Raw genomic sequence first — 24162 nt, 5'->3', positions numbered from 1 at the left:
GGAAATATTTCAGCTACTAACACTGCCCTCAAGTGAATAAAGCGTAGGCATGTGCCCACTATTTATGACGAAAATGTTCATTCTCCTTAGAGATAGTCATGCATGATGGCGGTTGGGAGAGCCAACGCGCTGATGGGGCATTGTCGGGCGCTGGCCCCAAAACTGCAAAGCAAAGCTCCAACTTTGGTCTGTACTTACGAGGGAGCTCACCGGCCGCCACTGCGTTTCTTTCTTTTTAGATCTCGTAACTGTGCTCCACTGACTCCATCAGACTTTGAGTAAGCACTTACCTGAAAGAGCTTTCCTAAGAACAAGGATACCGCCTGCTTGGTGGTTTGAGGCTTCGAATACCAGATGCGGACCCATACCGTCGAGAGCTGTGATAGCTTCTCATACTTACCAACACCAAACATCTGAGAGCTGTTTAGTTACAGGAGTTGAGGTACGGGCTAGTTGGGCGATCAACATTCATCAACATTGGGTGTTTGATGAAACTGCGCAAGAGCGAGGTCATAGACAGAAAATAACTGGTTACTTATTTTATTTCAAAACAGATGTTAGAACACATGTGTAACTTCAATATTCTCAAAAACTTCCTTCGGGAAGAATTCGTATACTAAGCAGGAGCTGAAATGAAAAAAAAAAGCAAGATGATTAACACTTATATGAAACGACGATCTGCGCATTTGTGCTTGGATGCGTAGCACAACTACGAATTCTTAAATAAACTTTGAAAGAAAAGATTGGCAGCAGCTCTGGTTAAACCTGGAGGATTGCGAAAGCAACGAGGAGAGAGAGAGGCGATGAAGAGCGCGCTCAGCAGCGGCGGCGGCCCCGGCACGCTAGCTATGCGCCGCTACTGCGCATGCGCAACTGGCGAGCGAGGTGGCGGCTAGCCAGCTGTGCGCCGTGTGACGTCACTGCTCCTCGCGCATGCGCAGTATGGCCTTTCGTCAGCTCCACGAAATGGCTCGGCGACTTGGCGCAGTGTTGCTTTCGCAAAAAAGAGGGCGCCAGCGCTGGGGGCAGTGCCTTTGGAGCATCAGCGTGGATGCATCCACTGCTGGCTCAGCTTTACCACATGATCGTTATAGTAAGGAATGCAGATTGTCTTCTTAAAGAACAAATAAAGGAAAAATTTCCCAATTAAGAGGAAATTATGGACCTTTGTACCTAGTGGGAAAAAAATTCGTTTTTAATAGCTTAGAACAGGCTATTCCCGCGGAACCAAGAAGTTGGCGAGTCGGTGGGACGTTTTGCATTTTGCACAGTGCGAAAAAAATGAGGAAATACGAACACACAGCGCTTCGTGTGTGTGCGTGTTTCTTGCTTAGCCCTCGATTTTGCGCGGTGTTCAAAATGCAGTTCCAGCGGGGCTGAGCCCGAATTTAAAAAAAAAATAGATTCTCTTGCCTATAGAAGTCAGTTTGTTAGCATTCAAACATTTTTACTGACATTCTAAAAGCGGTGATTTATAACTAGTGAGCTAAACTGGAGTTTCTTTTTAAACGTGTACAAACACCTAACTTTTGGGTGCGTGTTTTCTTCTTTGAAATGCGGCGTAAGGCATTATTATACACGGAATACCACTTGTTCTCTTCCTACGACCACTAGGTAGTTTGTATCCGAATTTCTTTCTCGTGCTTTTTTCGGTTTCAACAGCCGAACAAAGGCTGTGACATCAAAGAGGGGCTATAGGGTATGTGAGGCATGAAAAACTGCAATAAAATCACTGCTTATACATATATTGTCATTCCGGCTCTTGAGCAAGGCTGGCTTCAGCACTCTATTGAATTAAAACGGTGGAAGAGCGATTATATCACAGTTTTTCCACGCCCACCTGACATATAACCTCTCTTTAACGTCCCAGCTATCGTCACAGTCGGCCTTTGCCGATGTATTTGCAATACTGGGCCGATTGGTTGCGCTGCTGTGGGAACTTAAGCTTCCCGGAACTTAAAGCATTGAGGAAGCTGCTCTTTCTTAACGGATTGCACAGCTTGAGAAGAACTATAGCATGTTGAACCAGCGTTGTGAATGTATTGTTTCAGCAAAATCCAATTTCGGCCCAGTGATTATTCATCTTAGGGCGGCATATGACCAGACAGACTTCTCCTCAGAAGGCCATTTCTTTGTTATGACGAGCAACTGTATTTTCCTTCCACTTCGTCACCTGGACGTCTCTTGTGTTGAGATTGCTATGATATACTGCTTGCTTTTTATTTTATCATCAGGGCGTATACTCAGTATATTACTTCTTATAAACATGACATCACTGAGAAAAAGAGTATTTACGTCTGCAGAAGGCCCTTCACAATGGCTAGAAGGAGTGGGGCCATTTTTTGAAAAGCGGAGAAATATGGTACAAGAGCTTACACCATCGCATGGAGTTTCTAGCGCTCCTTTTCAGAACGCATCATCAAAAGAAGGTAAGAGGCCGGAACTGGTTCTACTATTTTACCTAAGCTTCCTTGATCAACAGTAAAATCGGCAGAAGGAAGGGAGAATATACACTTTGGACTACAGAGATGCCTCGTGAAAATATACCCATGAGCAATCGAACGTGCTCAGAATTTGAGCTCTATAGCAGACGGATAGCCCCACCTCACTATGATATTACGATGACTGAGCTGGTTGAAGGCACAGGTACTATTGAGATTTCCACTATCTTTGAGAGTCTGCTGCTGGAAGAATAAAATGGGTATCATAAACGGCTGGTGGTTTACCGAACGCGGCGTGTCGCACGAGGCGGAGGTAGCTGGTGAACGCTTCGGTGTGTGTTCCGGCCGCCGGCTTGCGTCGGTGGCCGGTGGTCGACCTTTGGACGTGCCCTATTGTTAAGGTGTCCTTCGGCTGGCGGGCGCCTCAATATGGTGAGCCAGCCACCTACAAAGGCTCTTGCCTTTGATGTTGTCGTCCCTGAGGGGGCTAGTGCGGAGGATGTCGTCGATGCGACATCCTCCGTTGTTGGATTGGAGGAAGTGTACTGCGTCCAGCACTTCGGTGGACGCAACTACCAAGTGACCGTGAAAAGTGAAGCCGCCATGGCTACAATCGTTGAAGCTTCCTGCCTCACCATCGGCAAGGAACGCGTCGCCATCGTTCCCCTGAGCCCGCAGGTGACCCAGGTGACTGTTCTTTTTCTGCCCGCACGTGTACCCAGTGACACCCTTGCCAAGGCTCTCTCCCCTTTTGGCAAGGTGCTGCACATTAGTCGCGGCGTCATGGGATCGCGTCCCACTGTCACCACCGGGACCCGCTACGTGCGGATTGAAATGAAGCGAGAGTCACCCGTACCCAACTACATCAAGGTCGCGGGCCACCGCGTGACGTGCGACTACAAGGGCATGCAGCGCGTTTGCCGGCGTTGCGGGTCCACTGCGCACTTCAGGGCACAGTGCACGGCTCCTTTCTGCGCCCGCTGTGGTGTCTTTGGGCACCAAGGCCAGGGTTGCGTGCTGCCATGTCGTCGTTGTGGTGATCCGCACGCTACTGTGGCGTGCGCTATCAAGCCCTCGTACTCGGAAGCTGCGGCCCGCCCTGCGCCCCCGCAGGCCGCTCAGGGAGCGGTTGAAGCCATCAAGGAGACCGGCGGATCGAACACCGCCGGCGTTACGGGTGCTTCCAATGCGTCTCAGCGTCGCTGCGTGGAAGAGCCGGAGTCTGCTGTTGATGTGTCCAGTGCTGCACCAAGCGAGCAGACAGTAAAGGTACCTGCTGCGTCAGCCTCAGTCTCTCCGAGCGTCCCTGATGACACAGGGGCCGAGCCTACTGTGTCCCTGGAAAAATCTGAGGCCGGGAACGTGCCACCCTCGGAGCCCGCGCTAGAACCCGCGGCCAGCGTTGCGGTTTTGAGCAGGGACGCCGACATAGCTGAGGTCGACGGTGACGACAGCAGCTTGACGTCCTCGGCCTCTTCAGTCAACCTCGTCATTGACGAGACTGTCATCGCGCCTGAGGAGGACCCGACGTCGCCGTCTTCGTCATCGTCATCGCTTTTACGGGAGCCAAGATCATCTCCAGACGCTGACCCTGTGCAGTCGCCGTCCTCTTCTACATCGAGGATCAGCGCTAGCACTTCTAGCGAACAGTCGTTGGATATTGAGATGGTCGCTTTAAGTTCGAGCTTAAAGCGTCCACATGCGTCCACTACGGACTCGGACAATTCTGCTGGTCGGCCAAGGAGGCCTCGTGCCTCCTCTGGTCCGACCCTCCGCAAAAAGTGAGGTGGTTTAGCGCCGTTCGCGGCGCGCTTTGTATTGCCTAGCATCACGACTGTTCAGGTTTCATTTTTCATTTCCAAAATGACTAACCTTCAAATTATTACTCTTAACGTGCAGGGGTTCCGCAGTGTTTTGAAGCAGGCAACGGTGGTCGCATTCGCTCGTTCCTCGGGTTGCGATATCGTCTGCCTGCAAGAAACCAGTTTTTTTCGTTTCAGTGACGTGTTGAAATTCAAGCGTAGGTTTGGCGTCGATGCCTTCTTTTCGTACGCCAGCACGCGTTCTAGCGGCGTTGGCGTTCTTGTTTTGAACCGCTCACTGTTGCGCGATCATCATGTTATCTACGATGCGCTTGGACGCGTGTTGGCGTTCGACTGCACGTTTAACGCACTTCACTTGAGAATTCTTTGTATTTATGCGCCTGCGCATTCCAATTTGGTAAACGCATTCTTTAAAGATTTAGATGTGTATTTTCTTGGAGGGCGTAATGTTGTGATGTTGGGCGATTTCAACTGCGTGCTCGATACGGTCGCCGATGTGCAAGGCCCTGGTAGGGGTAGGCCAGGCTGGAATGCGCGTGAGTTGCGCCGCTTAGTGAACCATTTCATGCTCACGGACGCGTATGAGCTCCTTTATGGCAACGTCTTTGTGTGGACTTGGCGTCGCGGGTTATCGTCGGGTAGGCTAGACAGGGCGTACGTTCCGGCGAGCCTTTCGCGGTCAGTGTGTGTAGCTAATGTACTGACGCTGCCATCCTCGCCGGTGCACATATCAGACCACCGCCCTTTTCTTCTATCACTCACGGTTCCGGCGCCTGCAGTATCACCTCATAGACCATGGCGGTTGGATGTACGCATACTTCACGACGCCAGCACTAAAGACGGGCTCACACGGGTCTTGCGTTTTTCGGTTGTTGGGGCGGCGCCTGGTGACTGGGACCGTCTCAAGGAGCAGTGGCGTCACCATTGCGCCGCATCTGGTCGAGCCCTTAGGGCTCGCGTGTCAGATGAGGTGCGTGTGGTGACGGCGAAGCTGCGTATTGCTCAACGCACCCCGTCGCCTTCGTCGCTTATGTGCGCATGGAGAGAGGAGCTTTCGGAGCGCCTACAGCGTCTTTTACGTGCCTCCTCTTTGACAGCGGCTGCATGGCGATGTCGACGCAGTCCAACTGCTCATCCCGAGGTGCTTCGGTTGGCCCGCCAAGAGCTGTTGTACACTCAAGGTGCCCCTGCGTTTACATCTTCCGCCGGGGCTACGTCCCAACCAGGTGGGTGGAATTTCAGTGCGTTTTTTAGCCATTTCAGGAGTATTGCTCAGTCGGTCATTCTAGTCGATCGCAATGTCGTTTCCGCAGCCCCATTTTTAGCAGGCTTGCCGCAGGTTTCCACTGAACTCCATGACGGCCTTCTGGCTGTGCCAACAACAGATGAAATCAAGGAGGCGTTGGACTCCATGAAACGAGGCTCAGCGCCTGGTCCGGACGGCCTTCCTGTGGAGTTCTATTTAGAATTTTGGGATATTGTGGGCCCTATTTTCTCGGAAGTATTAAAAATATGCTTTACTGAGCACGTATTTCCTGAATCATTCAAAAGAGGCCGCATTGTTCTTATTCCTAAAAAGTCTCCTATGTCGACATGTCCGGCAGATTGGCGCCCTATCACACTGCTAAATTCAGATTACAAAGTATTAGCAAAATTACTCGTTCGTCGTCTACGAGCTCTCCTCCCGTCACTTATTTCCTGCCACCAGGTTTGCTCCATTCCAGGCCGTGAAATACATAGTTTATCTTCTGTAACGCGAGACATCCTAGCGTATACTTTACGACGGCGCGCACAGGGCCTTCTTGTTTCTCTTGATCAGGAAAAGGCGTTCGACTTCTTAGAACACGAGTACATTTACGGGATGCTGGTTGCTTTCGGCTTCCCACCTTCTTTCGTGCTTCTCATTAAAGAGATGTACAGAGATATTTCAAGCACTCTGTTCCTCGATGGCCGGGAAAGTACCGCATTTGATGTTCGCTCTCCCCCCTTTTGTTTGTCTTAGCATTAGAGCCTTTCCTCTTGGCAGTCAATCGCCACTCCTTTATTAGAGGTCTGGCTTTGCCAGGCAGCGAAGCGGTACGCGTCACTGCTTATGCAGACGACATCATTCTGTACTTAGCTGATGAACGCGGCCTGCTTGAAACTTTAAATGTTTTCCGTGAGTACGCCTCCTTGTCTGGGGCTGCTCTTAATTACTCGAAGAGTTGTTACTTTTTTGTGGGGTCTTCCCAGACTCGTATTACATCTTCAATACCTTTGCAGTGGTGCGCGCAGATGCGCATTTTAGGTGTGACCTACGACTGTGCTGGAATATGGAATGGTGTGTGGACTTCGGTCGTCGAAGACATTACAGCTCGTGTGCGAAGGGCGCAGACATTCGAGTTGCCTCTGCTTGAGAGGCGCTACCTGGTTCAGTCCGTCATACTTGGTGCCTTCTGGTACCTCTGCTATACTGTTAAACCACCCCTCCGTGTCATAAGGCGAGTGCAGACCACAGTTTTTTCGTTCTTTTGGTCAGGCGGAACCGAGCTTGTGGCCCGTGCTGTTCTTGGACAACCACGGGAGAGAGGAGGGTTTGCCTTTCCAAATTTGTCCGTCACGTCCTCGCTGTTAGCGTTGAAGAGTATTTTGCGTATCCTGCTAGGAAACGCGTCTCCGGCGCGAATCCTGGCTCGGTACTTTTTGGGACCTTCTTTACGCTTTTTGGATCCAGCGGCCCCTGTTAATCATGGACCCCAGTCAGAGCAACCCACCGCTTTCTACGCTTCATCAGTGGCCTTTTACAGGCATGTAAGAGCAGTAGCACCTGCTGTCAACATCGTTGCAGACCGTGTGGTGGACATTATGGGCACGCTATTGTTACCTGTTGTGCCGGCGTCTCGCCGCTCACCTATGCGCCGCGTTCAGTGGGCGCGTTTAGCGTCGACACCTCTCCCAGATCATCTGCGTGACTTTGTCTGGAAACTTGGCTGGGCAGTGCTCCCTACTTGTGATCGGTTAGAGCGGTGGGGTGTGTTACGCTCCAGTACCTGTCCGAATTGCCCGCTCCCGGAATCTAATCGCCACGCTACAGTCACCTGTGTTGTAGCGCGTGTCTTTTGGCGCGCGGTTCATGCGGGATTTCGTGGGCAGGGCATTTCGTGCTTCGTCTCCCGCGGCCGCTTCCCCAGCGGCCGTTTTGCTCGCCTGTTAATAGTTGCAGGTCTTTTTAGTTTATGGCGCAGTCGATGCGCCGCGGTCGCTAGTGGCTTTCGACGCCGCGCTGTGTGGCCAATTCTCGGCCGTCTCCGACGGGAGCTGATCAGTTTTTTGTCCGAGGAACTCTTTTTCTTGGGTGAGGAAGAGTTTCTCCGACAATGGTCATGCCAATTTATTTCTGTTAATAACGGTCGTCTTGTCTTGGTTTTTAGGCCAAACTGGCGCTAAGGTCAACTTTTCAATGTTTCAATGTCTAATTATCGACTTTTCGCTCTTCTGTCAATCGGTATATATGCATTCCTATTTTACATTGCCCATTCCTATTAGTTACTTAGAAATGTTTATGGTACCTCTTTAATTGGCTTACCTTACATGCTTAATGTCATGTGTTTTTGTAAATGTGAATGTATCTTGTAACCTTGGCATGTGTACATATGTAAATAAATTTTTTCTAAACACAGCCCCAAATATATTGTGCGAAAGCGAAAGCACAGTTTTTTGCAGGTGGACACCACCGCACGTACCTGAACGCGCGCTTGAGGTGTCCACTGATTCAGGGAACCAGTTATGTACGTCTTCAACTTTGGGAGCGATAGCTTCACTCTGCTAGGTAAAGCCGGGTATCGCCGCGTGTGCAACATGACCTTCATGACTCTGGCAGATGGCGTCCAGAGAGCAACCCAGAAATCAGTTGGGCCACCTAGGTCACGTGACCATGCAGCGTAAACACAACCTGACCAATGGATGACGAGCAAACTACCCACCGTGGCAGGTAGCAATTAATGATTGGTCGCTCGGGAAGAGCAACTTGGGTCGCACACGACCAACCTCTGGGAGCACGTGCCATCGGAGGGAGGGCAGTGGCGCATCGCTTAACCGCTGCACCACTGCGCCAGGAGGGGTATGAGGACTCCCAGGGATCATCATCATCATCAGCCTGACTACACCCACTGCAGGGCAAAGGCCTCTCCCATGTCTCTCCAATTAACCCTGTCCTTTGTCAGTTGCCGCCACTGTATCCCCGCAAACATCTTAATCTCATCCGCCCACCTAACTTTCTGCCGTCCCCTGCTACGTTTGCTTTCTCTTGGAATCCACTCCGTTACCCTTAAGGACCAGCGGTTATCTTGCCTTCGCATTACATGCCCTGCTCAAGCCCATTTCTTCCTCTTGATTTCAACTAAGATGTCTTTAACCCGCGTTTGTTCCCCCCCCACTCCGCCCGCTTTCGATCTCTTAACGTTACACCTATCATTTTCCTTTCCATAACTCGCTGCGTTGTTCTTAACTTAAGCTGAACCCTTTTTGTTAGCCACCACGTTTCTGCCCCATAGGTGAGTACCGGTAGGATACGGCTGTTGTATACTTTTCTCTTCAGGGATATTGGTAAGCTACCATTCATGATCTGAGAGAACCTGCCACATGCGCTCCACCCCAATTTTATTCTTCTAGTTATTTCCCTTTCATGATCCGGATCTGCGGTCACTACCTGCCCTAAGTAGACATATTCTCTTACTACTTCCAGTGCCTCGCTACCAATGGCGAACTGCTGTTCCCTTGCTAGGCTGTTGAACATTACTTTGGTTTTCTGCATGTTAATTCTTACCCCACCGTTCTGCTCTGCCTGTCTGACTGATTGATCATGCCAGGGATATATGACTGTAAAGTAGAGAATGACCCTCTGCATATACGGGAATTAGCCATTACGCTATCGGGTCATTCACTTAAAGGTGTACTGAAGAGGAATCTGAACTCGTGTTTTTACCGCCGGGATTCGATCTACACGTTCAGAGCGTCCTTAGAAACTTCGAATCGGCCCTGTACGGCCGATTTCTCAAATATAAATCCGATGAAAAGTCCCGGCTTCCGCTTTTTTTTTTTGAACTACCCGGGGAGGAGTCGATCAACCTTTCAACCAGTCCCGTGGCGGTAGCCGCTCTGCCATCGGCGGATTGATACGTAGGGATCGGCGAAAGCAAACAGCCGACGCGTATTATAATTCCCGTGGGCCTAATTTGCAGGTATGTAGTATCTGACTAGATGTATTTATTCGCGGAAACCGAAAAAAAAGTGAAATAAAAGCGAAAGCAAACCTGCCATGTGACTGCCTAAAAGCACTCCATGCTTTGGTCGACTCTTCCCACAGTCTGCGGAAAATTAAAAAAAAAAATTCGGGAGCCGGATGTTAATCCGATTTAATTAGGGATTTCAGCCAAACAGGGCAATAATTCGTAGTTTCTAAGAACGCCCGGAACGTGTAGATCGAGTTCCCGCGTCAATAAGACGAGTTCAGGTTCCTCTTCAGTGCACCTCTAAGATGAAGCTTAAGTGTTTCCTCTATTTTTTACCATCAGCTATAATTTACGCCATGTACGCCAGAGGGGTATGCTCCAGTGCCGCCTTTCTGCAGCAATGTTGTCAATGCCAACGCGTATTGCTCTAGTCTACTGTTTCTGCCACAACGTTGCCCCAACGCACGCAGCGCACATTTCTTTGACGCTGCCGCCACTTAGGTCAAAGCGCAAATATTAGTTTGGTGGCAGTATTAGTTGATGAAGAAGGCGATGTGTAATGCAGAAAGCGAGAGTGTGCGGCAGTTTAACACGAGACGTGATCGGCTGAGGCGATACCATAGCGCGCTCGTGCAGTCACCAGCGAAGCTGTTCTTTCCGCATGGCCGTGGGTCCGAATCATAGTCGCGGCATTATTACTTTTATTATTTGTTTGCCAAAGGTAACCACCAAGGTCAAGCTTCACACAGACCGGTGAACCCGTGTGACCTCGTGAAGTAGTGCTTTGGCATTAAATCGAAACAAAAAAGGCAATTTTCATTTTAGAATGCCTTACGACGTATATATAAATAAAGCGGTCGTTATTGGTAGCGGTCTGGATTCCAAGATAAAGATAGAGTAGCACAGGGCAGTAGAAAGTTAGATAGGTGGATGAGATCACGATGTTTGCGGCGATCAGGCGGCCACGCTAGCACAACACAGTGTTAATTAGAGATACATGAGAGAGGACTTCTTCCTGCAGTGGCCCATGGTGATACGCTGGTAAGTAAAGCGCATAGATAGCTAACCATTCAGTTAGCTCGTGAAGGCGGCAGTTTTTCAAGACAATTCCATGGAGGCAGATGCGGGTTTTACTCCCAGCACTATGATAACCATAAACTGATAACCATTACTAAAAAACCATAAACTGTCTATGAATGCAGACCCCTTCCTCAAACCTAACACTACGCGCCAAACACGAAATCATCATACACAATCATTAACCCCTTACAGTGCTAGGATTAACGCCTTTAAATACTCATTTTTTCCACGCACCATTGAGGAGTGGAACAGGTGTCCGCCAGATCTCTTAACCAGAGCTGATTCTTTTGACTCTATGTTTTCTTCACAGCATTTAATTTGAGAGCCATTTATTTCTACGTTTACTTTTTGTATTTTGCATCTGAGCCTTGTATTTATTGCTGTATTTTGTGTTACAACTTGTATTTAACATTTTTTAATTTTGCTAAACCTGTTCTTTTTTGCATATATTATGTATTCGCCCCTCCTGCTTGGGCCTACTGTAGGCCTGCAGTATGTTCTAAATAAATAAATAAATAACTAGTGCAAATTTATTTTCAGAAAACCGTGAAAAGTATTGTAGTGGCCAAGAAGCACACTACAATTATTTTAGTATCACGAAGAAAAAGAATGGTCTTATTCCTGTCACAGGGACATACTGTCTCTTGCGTCTCGCACCAGTGCAATGAAAACTCAAGGGAGGAGCTCCCATTTAATATGGAGCCTGTCATTTTCAACAAAGCCGTCATTAATTAAATCTGCGAGGTCAAACGACTTCCTTGTCATACACGCGCTTTTGCTGCTTGAATCCGTTGGCTTCTTATAGTACTCCTCACTTCCGAATGTTTTATGTTCAGCCACACGTTCGGCAAGTCCTTTCGGGTGTATGACGCTCAGCTGGATAGTGTGCGAGAATGGCCAAGGCAAAACGTCGTCCAGGTCACCTTTGTGAAGCTGCAAGACAATATGCAATGTCACGCAGCCATTTTCTTTCTTAAAAGCTAGTCCAGGGGACAAACAATATCCGCGCAGGTACAACTTTTCGTTGTAAATCGATGCCCCTCCTTCCTTAAGTGCATATTCTTGGAGTGATTTCACGCCTCGTGCAAAAAACTCACACCGTGTTGTTTTAAGCTGAATGACTTGAAGCATACTGGTGATGCGTTCAAGCGCGTTCTGATCAAACTTCTTCCCTTCTGTTTTGATTTCTTCGAGGGCAGCTGTGATTTGCGACATGTTCCCTGCAGTTTCCGTTCCAACATTAGCCAAGCCATCTTTCAGTCCTTTTTTTAATTGGTTTATCTCTGCGTAAACGCGGTTTACTGCAGCGCTCTGTGCGGTAAGTTGTAGTCCTATTTCAGCGTTTGACGTGGAGAGTTCACGCAGGGTTTCTCTCAAACTCTCAGAGTTTTGTAATCCAGTTTCTTGTTCTTGCCTACGAGCTTCTTTGAATGTGTTGATGTCATGAGAGAATTCATTCAGCTTATCACCATGTATGCTAATATCCGCACTCATTCTTTCGAGGTAGCCCTTGATTTCACCCGCCTGCTTTTCAAATGCTTCTCTGAAAGCTGCGAGAGACGCATTTTCATCCTTGAGGCTGGAGTGTCCTTGGAATTCCAAAGAGGCGTCAGTCAACGAGCCGCAAGATCCCGATCTGAGGTGGGAGCACACATCGCTGCAGAGGACGCTGACCGAACACTTTGGGCAGCAAGTAGTATGGTGCACACATTCCCGCTGGAAATGGAGGGGGATCGTGGAAGCAGCTGCCACTTGCTGGCAACCCTTTTCCGCATTCCAGCACTTGACCTGCGAGTCAAAAAAGGGATATACTCAGAAATGAGCATTACCTCTCGAAATACTCAGTTCAGTTTTTTGGTAATATCATTCTTCCTGCGATTTCACCTAATCTTTTGGTTAAGCACAGGGCAGTATGGTCGTTCGCGTTTTCTTGAGCCGGAAAGTTGAATCTTGGCAGCTGGGATGCGTGAATGCCATGATACGGTCACATTTTAATTTTAACTCTTTCACTCACTCACTGAACTAAATTTCTATGTTACATCTGTGCGTTTCGCTGTCCGATGTAGCAATTTTTTCGTCCCATATGCGGTAAATTTTGTCCATCCGCGAGAGAACGCGCTTGGGTAACCTTAAGCAGTAGAAGAGCGGGTCGCTAAACAGCAACCATGTCAGTACGTTCATGCTGCATACACGGGCGCGTTCAGGCAAGGCTAGACCTTCCACGATATCTTGTTGACCTTGCAATTGAAAGAGATAGTGGACAAAGAAGACTGTTGCGAAAAATAATAAGACCTCTCTCGAAGTCGAAATGTACCACAGCTGGCACGACTGTGCCACTCTTTGAGAATTTCGCGATATTGAAGCATTCCAATCAATATGCTGTAGCTAAATCATGCCAAGTGTTTTTTCACTAGCATTTGAATTAGTGACGTAAATGACGATTAGCCCCGTCGCAGTGGCTCAGTGGTTACGGCGCTCGGCTGCTGGCCCGAAAGACGCGGGTCCGATCCCGGCCGCGGCGGCCGAATTTCGATGGAGGCGAAATTCTAGAGGTCTGTTTCCTATGCGATGTCAGTGCACGTTAAAGAACGCCAGGTGGTCGAAATTTGCAGAGCCCTCCACTACGGCGTTCCTCATAGCCTGAGTCACTTTGGGATGTTTAACCCCCCCCCCCCCTCAAAAAAAAAAAAAAAAACCAAACGAGGATTGAATTTGCGCTTCTCCTCAAAGCACTGGAGAAGTGCGAGGAAGTTCAGTGTGACGTCACGGAAGGTACAGTTTCAAATTCCCGCTGCCATCATTCGCACCCTGCCGAGCCTCTTTGGATGCTGCCAAACAAAACTCGGCGGGGTTTGCAAGCAGCCGTTTATGCGTTGGATAGGATAGGGTAAACTGTATTAGCTCTATTTTATAAGTTATTATGGTTGACAGAGGTCGGCGCCCCTATTCCAGGGCACCGCTGAGCTTGGCTGCTCGCTGGGCATGGATGACCAGTTCTCTCTGGAGAAACGGGTTGCCGCTGGAGAACAAACTCTCCCGCTGTTCCGCACTCGGACTTTGTATTCTATGGAAAGCCGCCTCGTTTCTTTTGCATTCCCACGTGATATGATATAGGGTGGGTTTGGCCCCACACCATGGGCATACGAGGTCTGTTAGAAAAGTATCCGACCTTTGGCCGGAGAAAAAAAACTGGCATAACTTGAGCATTGTAAACCTAATCACCTTCAAAGTAGTCTCTTTGAGACTCCACATACTTCTCCCAGCGGTGCTGCCATTGTTGGAAGTATTCCGAAAAGGCCCCTTTCGGAATGAAGTTTAGCTCAGCTGTCGTTGCAGCCATAATGTCCTCTCTTGTCTGAAATAGCGCACTTTTCAATGGCATCTTGATTTTGGGAAACAACCAAAAGCCGGAGGGGGTCATATCAGGAGAGCAAAGAGTCTGTTGAACTACAGGAGTCTGGCTTTTCGTCAAAAATTCCGAATAAAGTGCGAGAAATGTGCAGGAGCATTGTCGTGATGAATGCGCCAATTTCCTGTTGACCTCAACTCCGGTCTCTTGCGCCACACAGCACCATGTAGGCGACGGAGAACAGCCCTGTACTACACTTTGTTCATTGTTTGACCCTGTAGGGTGCGTACTCGTGGTGTGCCACACAGAAGGATTCAAAGAAAGCAGTCAACATCACTTTGACAGTGCTGCGCTCTTGGCGGGCCTTTTTTGGTCTTGACAACGCGGAATGCTTCCACTGCGACGACTGGGATTTGGTTTCCGGGTCGCACCCGTACACCCAAGACTCGCCGCCAGTGAATATGGTGTTGATGAAGTCGGGGTCACTGTTGGTGGAATTCAGCATGTTCTGTGAGACTTCAACACGAAGCTGCTTTTGGTCCATCGTGAGCAGCTTCGCCACGAATTTCGCCGCAATTCTCTCCATGGCCAAATCTTCGGTGATAATGGAATGTGCAGAAAAATTGCTCATGTCCACCTCTTGCGCAATTTCCCGGATAGTCACACGATGGTCCGGCATCACCACAGCGTTCACTTCGGCAATGACGTGGTCATTTCGGCATGTTGATGGCCGACCGGAGCGTGGCTCGCTCTCCACCAATGTGCGGCCGTCTTTAAACCAATTGTACCATTGTTTAATTTGTGTGCTGCTCATAGCATCTTCACCGAAAGCCGTACTGAATATTCCGAACGGTTCCCATTTCGCTGTCGTCCAGTTTCTGGCAAAATTTGATGCAGTAGCGCTGCTCCTGTCGCTCCGTCATTTTCCTTGGAATAAAAAACCGACGAGAACACTGCGCACTGCCTCACTCAAACGCTGCGTCCCAGCGACTGACGAGATCGGCAGGCGGGAAAAAATTCGTGCATGCGCACGGAGGTTCAAGGTCGGCTGATGCAAGCGCGCTTGTTTTATGTCCATCAGGTGTTCGCAAAAAAAAAAATAAAGTCGGATACTTTTCTAACAGACCTTGTATGTCCGAGTATTGATCCGGGTACATTTTGCTTAGTATATGTAAGTTCGCAAAGGTTCCCGTTTGCAGTTGCCGCCAGTATACTGCTTCTTGTTGATTTAAAAGGTTTTTTTTTTTTTTTTTTTTGGGGGGGGGGTGGTACTTTGCCCTCATTCCTCGGTAACAATTCAATATGTCCGCATACCAGATGATATCCGCGGCACGCTTAAGGTAAGCTCGCTGCCAAAAAGCATATGGACACGATCCTACACGCAGGCAGGCGATACGCCTGAGCAAAATATGCGTTGGAAATGTACTGATATCTTCGATGACGACGTCATGCCCCCCTCCACTGGACACTGTACGCTGCGGAGAAGCTTGAAGGCCGTCGCGATTTCAATCGGCGATTACGTTACCATTTCAAATGATAGTCCAAAAGGACTTTGCATGGTTTACCTGCAAGTTTAACACATTTGACCCTTTTAAGCTCGTTGATTTCTGAATCATACGCAGATGCCCTTCAATACTCGAGCGCGTGTCTTCCACTGGCATTAGCGCCGCTGCGGTTCGGCCTCTGTGTCTGGCACAATATTAGGGTGGGAGCAAGGAGCGAGCTGTCTCCAACCGCCAAAAACAGGCCGTGCCGCGTGGTCTCGGACTCAGCGCCCAGCGCTCAGGGGCTGTAATATCAGTGCAGGACGCACATTCTAGCGTTCGTGTCAAGCATGCTGACGACTGTACCTTAGTGCATAAACAAAGCCTCGCTGCGTTTCATGGAGTACTCGAACGGAACGGAGAGCATGGGGTAGTCTGCAGTGAAATTCTACTACCGTCCACAGAGGGACCTGAGTTACAAAAGAACATCGGCCTTATAGCAACAGCACTCACAACTTCATAGGCGCAGAATCGTTCGATGAAGAGATATTGCTTACACTGTTTACACAGGTGCGTGAATGGTAGAAGAGGTTATTCATGTAATTCAGGTGCTTATCGAGGAATCAGAAAAGGAAGTAGTAGAAGAAGCTGGTAGAGTCAGGGAGATACATAGGCATCTGTGGAAGGCTACTTGACCTGGATAGAAATACAGGTCCCGGCTGACCTTGACATCACTGGGCCATCAATGTAATTTGATGCCTAAATTCTACATGCAGCACTTTTTCAGAAAATTGTTTATTATTTTGCGCATGTACGAGGCCAATTTATGACTTTCAGGTGAAATTAGAAAAGGTAGTAAATTACGAAGATAGCTTCTGGATGGCATGAGTTAGACTGGGAGTGTGCCGTAGTTGAATATCAGTTAATGTCCAAGCTGCCCTAGATAAGGCAGGTGCAATTACGTGCTTGCAGATTAACACTGTGTACGAGCCGCGTTTGTGTGCGCTGCATAATTGATCGTACAGGTATCATCTTAAAATATCGTGCTGTCCGGTTAAGCTGGCAAGACAACGTTGAAGTAGTAGACGAGTATAACATTCAGCCTGAGGACATCATCATCATCATCACAACATATGACATACGCGTCTCTTCGAACTACACAACGAGAAACCCAACGAAGAGGCTCTACTGCGGGAAGGACTAATGCATTTTATTCCATATCAGCCCCAACCCTACTGGATCACCTGACTTCATTTCACGCTGAAGAGTAATCAAAGCAGAGCAAGGATTACAATACCAGGTTTTTTAAAAGTAAGCTACTTTCATATTCACGGTGCAGGGCAAACATGCTACGTGTTGCTGGAAGAAAATGATAGACGAAAACGAAAATAAGATATTTTGTAGCGTTTTATTAAAAATACCAATTATATCATCAACCCTGTGGTAATTAAGAGTTGCACACACATATGGAAAAATATTGCGGGCAGTTTTGTTCGACTTGAGTGCTCGCCGTTCGAACCTAGTGAAATACAACAGGTGGGAAAATTAAGCAGTTGCTCTTCAGATACTCTATTGTTCAATAAAAAAAAAAACCAGGTCTGCGATAGTAGACGCGACATTCTTACCCAGCAGCTTTCTTTATCTTTTCTTCTGGCTAAATTATCTTGTACTAGTGTTGCATTGTGGTGTGCCATGGTAGTCAAATATATATATATATATATATATATATATATATATATATATATATATATATATATATATATATATATATATATATATAAACAGAAGGCTGTCTTTTTCATGAAAAACCAGAAATGGAGAGATGTTCCCTCGAGTAGTCAGCTCATCCGACTCACACATCTTGTTTTTCAATTCTCTTATTCCGTCGTCAAGCTCTGAAAACGTTCATAGAAGTCGGCTGCGAGAGGAAATAAAGGGGCTGCGCTACAAACACCTTTCTGATTTTAACAGTATGGGCTACTTGTGGAGCCGCACACACACAATCAAGACGACAGCATTAAGGGAGGGCTCAGCTCAAACCGTACAGTTTCACTAATAATGCATTAATGCGTGTCCTGCTTTGCTGAACCTCTCCAGGCCTCCGAGTAAGCTTTACGGGTCATTAGTGAGGCTTCTTACGTATACCCAGTATATACTGCACTGAAAACATTCGGGAAGAAACAGCAGCATTTATTCACACCTCTCCACACCTTTGAAGTACCATGCAAGAGCAGCCAGAAATTTTTTAACCTATCGTGCGAACGCTGACTGGCCATTGCGAGTGCGCCTCGTCACGGAACCTAGCGACAAAAGGAGCGAGATAAGGAGCGAGATAAGAGCATTTTGCCAGGATCTTCCCGCATTCGCGCATCACCCCTGCCACTTTTCGTGCCGCCCTCATGGGCCCGTGATAGCAAAAGCGACTGGGCGTGGTTACTGACGCTCTCTTACTGCATGATGAGGAAGTATTTGTTTTTCACGACATGGGTTTCCCAGAAAGCAGCAATGAGGGGCGTAGAGTGTGACGCATTTAATGACACGCAAGCCTTGCAGGAAGAATAAAAAGGGCCAAGTTGCGCTGTAGCACATGTTTTTCACACTGAGGCTGTTTTGAGTGAAACTGAAGAATAATGATTAACTTCGGGTGCTAGCAGCGCGAATGAAAAAACGGTATCTGTCGCCCTTCCCCTGACGTTCTCCTGGTGCAGGTTGTATTAGGGTTAGACTATAGTTATGTAGTTCGGTCGTGCATGCGTTTGAAGGGTCCTCCAATACCTCCTTTCACGGGGCACTCAGTGTTCAATGCATGGAAATATGTTAGTCCGAGTGGCAACTAGGAGATCATGACTTTTTTCTGCCAAACAAAGAAACGGGAATGACAGTGCGATATAAAAAATGGTGTAAGTCTAGGCACCCACCTCTCTCCTCAGCAGCTGATCGGATGGAAACTCCCTCCACTCGACGTCGTCTTCGTCGTGCCACTCGTGGCCGTCGTGTGGACAAACGTGCAATCCGCCCTGGTCGCACTGGTCGTAGCAACACTCGCAGAGCACGTGCGTGCAGGGCAGCAACGCGGTCTTCTTGCGGACTAGAGTCCGCAGGCGCTGCATACCCGGTTGGCTGGAACAGGCTTGAGGAAAGTCAGGGGCCTCCAGTCAAGCTCCGGGGAGAAATCGACCAGAGTGTATTGGGCGTTTGCAGGAGGCATCGCTCTCCACACGCGCTAGCTCTCTGCTACGCCGCCTGAACAACTGCCTTTGTCTGACGGTCACAGGAGCGCCTCGTATCTCTTTTACCGGGGTTCGTCGGGGCGACTATCGAAGCTATATCCGCTGCCTCCCGCCGAGCTTATCGCTGGCTGCTCGCGTCCGGCGCTCATATCTCCGGTTCTCCGTCCTGCTTCTTTGTAACTCAGAGCCGCTTTTTTCCGAAGCAATCATGCGAAAAACAAAACTAATTTTTATTCCCCCCGTAATGGCCCAAGATACTATATACAGAAAAGTACATAGCAGCTGTATCTTACCGGCATTCACATTTGGGGCAGAAATGTGGCCGCTAACGAAAAGGGTTCAACTTAAATTGGGGACAACGCAGCCAGCTGTGCATACGTGATGGGTGTAACATAAAGATACAGTAAGAGATTAGGTTTGTTGTGGTTTGTGGGAGCTTAACGTCCCAAAGCTACTGAGGCTATGAGGGAGGTCGTAGTAAAGGGCTCCGGAAATTTCGACCACCTGGGGTTCTTTAACGTGCACTGACATCGCACAGTACACGGGCCTCTAGAATTTCACCTCCATCGAAATTTACCCGGTGCGGCCGGGATCGAACCCGCGTCTTTCGGGTCAGCAGCCTAGCGCCGTAACCAATGAGTCACCGCGGCGGGGCAGGATGAGATTAGAGTGCATGGTTCAGAGAAGAAACGCGGGTTAATGACATCCTATTCGAAATCAAGAAGAAGAAATGGACTTGGAGAGGCGTTGAATGTGAAAGCAAGATAATGAATGGTCGTTAAGGGTAAAAGACTAGATTCTATGAGAAAGGCAAGCGTACCAGGGGCGGCAAAAGTTAAATGGGCGGATGAGGTTCAGAATTTGGCGGGGTTCAGGAGACCGCGGCTGCCACAGGAAATAATTCAGTGGAGATCCTTGTCTCCTGCAGTGGGCGTAGTAAGGCTGATGATTATGGAGATGAGTGGGGGAATAGAAATTTCGGAGAGCATTAAATGAGGCATCGTTAGTTTCCTGCCGTAGTTGCTGAGTAGCTCTGGCTTTGAAGCGTTGAATAGCAGTATTTAAAGGCTAGGATTTTCCGCTGTGATGCGTGTTCACAGGTCTTTTGAGTTCTTGATGCAAGCGAACTGCGAAAATTCAGTGTAAAAAAAATTTTACTCGTGTTCAAAAACGTCAGTTAATATAAATTTGTTACCATGCTGTCTCTTACGGCACGAGTGATAACCGGCATTAGACACACTAATCCAATAACCTTTTTGATCTCATCAGTCGGAAAAGAATCTCGTTTGAATTGCGTCCTTTTTTGGAGAGAAACGAAAGAAAACGTAGAAAAAGAGAAAAGGAAAGAAAAAGAAAACTTCGTGCGAAGTTTTCTCGGCCGGCCTTCCCTTCCTAACACCTTCCCTTAAGTTGTTAGGAACAGAATTAACGTGAGCCCCAGTAGTTTACAGTTGAAGGCATGTAAGTACCTCTCGTATCTTTTCGCTCGAATGCGTGACAGAAGCTCCACGTGTCCGTCACGATGGCGTTTAACCCAAGCTGAACAGATCAGTGATGCAGTCTAGAGTTTGCCGAAGCTGTTGCTGGTATAAATGGCTGAAATAAAAACGAGAAATTTGCAGTTTCTGAAGACACAAAAGGATCCGTAAATGCCATAAAGAAATGTGCCGCACCTGCAGTGTACTCACAGTGCATCGGAATATTCCATAACTGAACAGCGTGTAAACTACACAGGACTCGCTGGTAAGGAGGAAAGAGAATAGGTGAGACGCGCTCATTGTTCGCGAGATTAACGACGTTGTTCAACCGCTCGAGAGACTGCATGTTCACTCGGTCAGGGGCTTGAGCAGTGGCGGATTTGAGGCAAATATAAAAGAATAACACCTAGAAAAACATTTACTGGGTTTAATTGAACAATAACCAGCAATAGCAATTCGCTACTCCGTGATCCCATTTTGCGCGTTTCCATGGTTCGAGACTTAGACATCCATATTCCTCTCGTACTGCAGTTTGCTGCACGCATGCATTTACGCGATGATAATCTCCTCATTGTCGTCCTTGTCATTGTCCTCATTGGGAGTTGAATTACGCGTGTTCAGATTGGTAGAACATTCATTATTCCCTGCGCCTTTTCCTAAATTGCACTTTACGCGACAGACATGAAGACGTATTAGCAAAGCAGGTGGGGGAGCCTTTCCGAAGTTCCGCACTCAATCCTCAGTATGAGATACATAACAGCGAGCGAACCACATTTGAGTGCACCTATTAGGGGCATTACCTCCTGTATGACCTACTTATCTGAGATCATTCAAAGTGTAAAAAAAAAAATCTGTACTCTCATAGCAACGTTAACCCAGTACTTCCCACCCGTATGTAACACTCCTATCCTGGATCGTTTAAGGTAACAAAACGTCATGAAAAATACTGACGCCTTTATTCTTGCAGGTTGAGTGCTGGAACAAGCGGTGTGGCTGCGAGACTGTGATAGCAGCTTCGGAGATATCCCGTCATTTCCAGCAGGATTGTGGACACCACTCTGTTTCGTGCCTCAAGTGTTCTACCAGGATTCTATGCAGTGACGTAGGCTCGCATCTGAGATCAGACTGCTTGTCGCCGGCGAGACATGCTGAAACCGAAGACCCAGTACCATTCGGCTGCAAGGACGACAAAGAGTACTTTGAATCCTTCCGAGCAGCGTTTGAAAAACAGGCGAAGGAAATGAGGGACCTTCTTCAGCGAATGGTCTTTGGTAACGCCATGCACGATGACAGGATCAATGGGATATGTCAGGGCATAAACACTCTGAAAGAAATTCTAGAGCAAGAACTGGCCGCTCACAGACAGGAAACACGAGACATTTTTAGTGAAAAGATACGTGACCTCACCGTCTTTAAACAGGAAGCGGAAAAGATTTGGAACACACAAGCTGCTCAGATTAACGCTGTTTCAGCAAGCATCAACAGCCTTGAAAAAACGCTGAGAGATGAAGTGGTCAAAGCGACGAGCGGGACGCGAGAACATATGACACAGACTGTGACTGGCACCAAAGCTGAAATGAAGGAAAATAACGACAAAACTCTCGTCCAAATCGGAGAAGTCTTGCGGAACACTCAACTCTTGGTAGCGGTGTCCAACTTCACTGTACCAGGTGTTCGAGCACTCCAAGAAAAAGCTTTAAAGGATGGCTGCGAAAAATATGAGAGCGAGCCGGTCTACCTGCGTGGGTACCACTTATCACCTGGAATCTACCTGAAAAAGTGCGGTGATTCTCTGCAGCTTTGTGCGCGGATGACCCTTTGCATGGGTGACATAGACGACTCTGTTACCTGGCCATTCCAACACAAAGTAAGGCTGAGCATTGTGCATCCCAAAGACGGTTCGAAACAAGAGTACGAAACGGAGCCAAATTCTTGCCTGGAAAATTTCCAGAGGCCCTCAAAGCTGCGTAACAGAAGTGTTTACTTCCCTAGGAACTCTCTCCGCCTCGGCGAACTTCTCAGTGGCGGCTACGTTGAAAGCGACAGTCTTCTGGCTCAGTTCGAGTTGCTGCCTTGACATGACTTTGAATAAGCACGGCAGTCAACCGGTTTATAGGAGCCTGCATCACTGTTCAGAGTGTATTGCTTGTGACTTGATAATTCAGATTTCTATAGCCTATAACCTCTGCATAGAAAGGAAACATTTTGATAGATCTTTTGTCTTGGTAGTGATTTTTCAGAAAAAATAGAAACATAATGTTGCTATTTCGGTTTGTTGAAACTGGCCCACTAACTTCACTCACGTTGTTTGAATGACTGTGGTAAAGTGATATCGGGGGAAGACGTCCCGACTTTTACTCTTTGCACAGGCGGCTCCAGCTGATTGGCGGCTCCGTTCCTGTATTGCAATTTCGTGCTCTCTAAAAAACATTTGAAATTTTCTCCGATGCGAATGGTGACTATTGTATGGCAGCGTATCTCAAAGCGTGTGTCAAGAAAATAAAAACTGACGGATGACCACACGGACTGATGCAGCGAATTTCTGGGAGGAGGAGGTTTATGAAATTTGCATTGTATTCCTTTTTCACTTATGAAACATAATTTCCTTTACGTCAGGCGCGGTGTGTTCGGATCAAGGGGCCTTTAGCTGTTGCCCAGCAATGCTTGTAAACTTTTAAGCCAAGTTCGTGGTTGTTGCTTTTGATTGTGTATATGATTTCTAACTGCGCAAACATGTCCGTTAACGGTAAAAGAAAATGAAGCACTGCTTTCTGCCCCGCCGCGGTGGCTCAGTTGTTACGGCGCTTCGCTATTGTCCCGAAAGACGCGGGTTCGATCCCGGCCGCGGCGACTGAATTTCGATGAAGGCGAAATTCTAGAGGCCCGTGTACTGTGCGATGTCAGTGCACGTTAAAGAACCCTATGTGGTCGAAATTTCCGGAGCCCTTCACTACGGCGTCTTTCCTAGCCTGAGTTGCTGTGGGACGTTAAACCCCCAATAAACCAACCAAACGAACCAGCTTTCTTACAGGTGATGGCGTTAACGTGGTCTGGTGTGCGATTGGTTGGCAAAAGGCTGTCAGTCAATCCCGGCGCGACGCAATGACGTGAGGCCGCCAGCGCTTTTATTACGTTGCGCTTGCGAACTGTCGGAACATCCCATTCCCTGTTCCCTCCACTCTTAAGCTGTTCGAATTTGCAGCTATAGCTGTACATCTTCCCCCTTCCCCGGCACACCGTGGCTCTTTGATCCTCCACATGACGAACAGTCAGCAGCCATTTCACACCCCCCCTCACTTTCCATGCGGTGCCTTCGCGTTTGTACTCTCCGCTAGGAATGAAACGCGAACAAGACAACTGAGCCACGAGACGCCAAATAAGAATATTTTAGGCAGGGGAATCTCAATAATAGCTCATGTTCTTTTGACTTCGGAGGCACAAATACTCTTCTTCAGAACTGTTATCAATCTCGCTTGCATTTCGTCACCAAGAGCTAATATTATGGTCTTACTTTGTCATCTCGGTTTCCATGTTCGCGTTTCATTAACTGCTGATAGTACACGTTATCATCCTCCTTTTGCTCCACCCGAGGTGATTCCCCCCCCCCCTCTCCTGCACTATCAGAATCACTATCGCCTCGCATTACAGGGCTAGCCACCCGAACAGCGCCTTTCCGTATCCCCCGCGCTCACCTCAACGCTGAAGCTTCGACATCTCGGAGGCGACGCCATGATTTGGGAAACTACTCTACTGCCGGTCGCAGTGAAATATACTGCACTCAGTGTTCTTAGATACCTGCTAGTTTCTCTCGGAATCCGTAGGAAATTTATGGAAAGCAGCCATGGGAATTATTTCAGCTACTAGCAGTGCGCTCTAGTAAATAAAGCGTAGGCATGTGCCCCGTTTGTTTATGATTAAAATGTTCACTCTCCTTGGAGATAGTCACGTATGATCGCAAATGGGAGAGCCAACGCGCTCATCGGAGAGTGTCGGACGCTGGCCCCACAACTGCAAAGCAAAGCGCCAACTTTGGTCTCTATACTTACGACGGCGCCCGCCGGCCGCCA

General features: G+C 48.2%; 1 pseudogene; it reads right to left on the bottom strand.

Annotated features, from left to right (window-relative positions):
* Positions 1-11070: 11070 nt before the first annotated feature.
* On the bottom strand, positions 11071-18604 carry LOC149329446 (uncharacterized; annotated as a pseudogene).
* Positions 18605-24162: the final 5558 nt, after the last annotated feature.

This window comes from Amblyomma mixtum, chromosome 9, assembly GCF_055824585.1.
Source record: "Amblyomma mixtum isolate Tamu chromosome 9, ASM5582458v1, whole genome shotgun sequence".
Classification (NCBI taxonomy): domain Eukaryota; kingdom Metazoa; phylum Arthropoda; class Arachnida; order Ixodida; family Ixodidae; genus Amblyomma; species Amblyomma mixtum.
Note: the sequence above shows the minus strand (reverse complement) of the source record. Positions and strands in the feature narration are given on the sequence as shown.